Consider the following 3578-nt stretch of genomic DNA (forward strand, 5'->3'; position numbering starts at 1 on the left):
TTTGTTTATCTATTTTGCTTTCTTTCATTATGTCTAGCTAAGTTAGTTATGTCAAGGTGAAAAGGTTACACTAATGGTGTAAGAATAAGTATAATGTAAACTTAATATGGACTTTAATGTTTGATACTAACATGTTTTATATTTGTTATCTTGTTCACTCTTTAATACTTTGCTTGTTAAATGACTAATCTTGATTTATGTTGTATAACACTTGGTACAACAAATGCTTGGCACTTTCATAGCCCATAATGTATGGTATAACCGACACCTGAGAGCACTCTCGTAGCCCATACTGCATGGTATAACCAACACTTGAGCTATGAAAGAAACTTGATTTGTTATTAACATAACTTATAATCATGAATACTTGACGAGATTTGCAAGTATTAGCATTAATCGAATAAGATAACTAATGTAATCATGTTAACAATGTATAATCTGATTGGAACCTCCTTTGTGTGTGGTTTCCAATTCAATAATAAGAGTTTATACTATACTTGTTTGATATACCATTAGTGGAACCTCTAACCTTGACATTTGTTATTATTATTGCTTAATCCTTACATTAATATTTGATCTCCAAGTTCTCATCATCATCATCTTCTTCTTCTTCTCTTTCTTTATTATTATTATTATTACTACTACTACTACTACTACTACTACTACTACTACTACTAGTTAGTATTATTATTATTGTTGTTGTTATTGTTGTTATTTATAATTTGTACAAATAACCTCCCTATGGTTCGACCCCGGTCTTGCCGGGTTATTTATTACTTCGACACTCCTACACTTGGGAGAAGACATTAATTTTTTAGTTGTGTCACTTATCACATAAATAAAAGGATTGATTGATGAGTTTAACTATTAAAATTGAGAAGATAAAGAGAGGGCTAATTTTAAAAAAGAAATGCTGGTTTAATCTAAACTAGACACTATTCAGTCATTAAGTCATATATGGAACTGTAGATCTTGGATTTTAGTTTGGTTTATATGACTAGAAAGCTAAGATATAGACTTAAGATATTTATAAATAATCTAAGACTCAATTTTGTTGTTTGGAAGTTCAAATCTTAGCTTTAAAATAGAAGTTTAAATCTATCTTGTAGCCCATATACTATTTAGTATTTAGCCCATATCTCGAGTTCTAAAAGTCCAAATACACTGATTTTTTTTTAAAAGCCAAGAAATTTCCTAGAACTTTCACGAAGATAATTTGTTCAAATTCTAATGTTAGCAATAATGTTTTCTCCAAACAAAAAGATAAAGATTGTTATCAAAGTCAAGATGTGACTGCCCACTTAACAATTAGTCAACAAATCAATGGTTTTCAGATTAAGATCATGTTCTTGCTCTTTTTCTTTATATTTTTTGTAATGTTTAGATTTTGTTTTCATTAATCTCTTGTTTATGCTTTTCATTTCCTTTTCCTTACTTAGTCAACTTATATCTTATTTATTTATATTTCTCTTCTTCATTATTTTAGCTAAGTCATGTCAAGGTGAAAAAGGTACACTAATAGTGTAAGAATAAGTGTACTCTAAACTCAACATGAACTTTAATGTTTGCTACTAACATGTTTTGTATTTCTTAAATTGTTCACTTTTAATACGTTGTGACGCGACTAAAATATTGATGTCTTCTCCCAAGTGCAGGACTGTCAAAGAAATAAATAACCCAGCAAAACCGGGATTGAACCACATAGAGGTTAATTATATAAATTATAAATAACAATAATACAACAACAACAACAATAACAACAATAGTAACAATAATAATAATAACAATAATAATAATAATAATAATAATAATAATAATAATAGAGAAGAGGATGAAGAAGAAGTTAAGAGGACGAAGAAGAAGTTGATGAGAACTTTGAGATGAAAGATTAACGTAGGATTAAACAATGATAACAACAAATGTCAAGGTTAAAGGATCCACTAATGGTATGTCAAACAAGTACAATATAAACTCTTATTATTCAATTAAAAACCACACACAAAGAAGGTTTCAATCAGATTACAAATTATTAACATGATTACATTAGTTATCTTATTCGATTAATGCTAATACTTGTAAATCTCGTCAAGTATTCATGATTATAAGTTATGTTAATAACAAATCAAGTTTCTTTCATAGCTCAGGTGTTGGTTATACCATATAGTATGGGCTATGAGAGTGCTAAGCATTTGTTGTACCAAGTGTTATACAACATAAATCTAGATTAATCATTTAACAAGCAAAGTATTAAAGAGTGAACAAGATAACAAATATAAAACATGTTAGTATCAAACATTAAAGTCCATATTGAGTTTACACTATACTTATTCTTACACCATTAGTATAACCTTTTCACCTTGACATACTAAACTTAGCTAAATATAATGAAAGAGAGAAACATAAATAAACAAGATAAGAACATAAATAAGATAAAAGTTAACTAAGTAAAGGAAAGGAAATGAAAGGCATAAACAAGATATTAATGAAAATAAAACTTAAGCATTACAAAAATACAAAGAGAGAAAGCAAAAACATGATCTTGATCTAGAGACCAAGATGCCTAAATGCATGGCAAATGCCTCATTTTATAGGCCAAAATTAGGAACTATTGATTTGATGACTAATTAATGGTGAGTGATCAACTCTTGACTTGGTAACAATCCTTATCTTCTCTTATCTGTTCAAAATGTTATTGATAACATCAAAATTGAAACAACTTAAAAATATAAAATTTGTAGGAAATTGTCTCAACTTTTCAGGAAAAAAAATAGAGGTCATTTGGACTTCTATAACTCCATATATAGGCCAAACACTAAACAATGTTCGAGCTGTAAGACAGATTCAGACTTCTTCATTGTTGCTATAATTTGGACTTGAAAATGGTCTTATTAAATCTTGGGTTCCGTATGAAAGTTGTACGCCTATGTCTTACCTTTCTATCATATAAAGTAAACCTAAATCTGAGAACTACAGCTCCAGATATGACCCAATTACAGAACACTGTTCCAGTTTGGATAGCACCGGCATCTCTTTTCTAAGTTTGACCATCTCTTTACCCTTTCAATTTCAATTCTTAAACTCATCAATCAATCCTTTCATTTATGTGATAGACCTGCATTTAAAATGAACATTTACCATAAATTAAAAGTATCTTATATTATTAAATATGTTATTATAAAACATGTTTTAGTTAAAGAGTTATTAATACTTCAAGTGCAAAATGATTATTTAAAACCTTAATAAAAATACACTTTTAAGTACTAATCACTTTGCTCGTTAAACGGTTAATTTAGAATTATGTTGTATAATACTTGGTACAACAAATACTTGGCACTTTCATAGCCCAACTGTATGGTATAACCGACATTTGTGCTATGAAAGGAACTTGATTTATTGTTAACATAAGTTATAATCATGAATACCTGACAATATTTACAAGTATTAGCATTATTCGAATAAGATAACTAATATAATCATGTTAACAATTTATAATTCATATGGAACCTTCTTTATGTATGTTTTTGAGTTGAGTAATAAAAAGAGTTTATACTATACTTGATTGAAATACCATTAGTGGA

Source organism: Populus euphratica, unplaced genomic scaffold, assembly GCF_000495115.2.
Source record: "Populus euphratica unplaced genomic scaffold, PopEup_1.0 scaffold2463.1, whole genome shotgun sequence".
NCBI lineage: Eukaryota > Viridiplantae > Streptophyta > Magnoliopsida > Malpighiales > Salicaceae > Populus > Populus euphratica.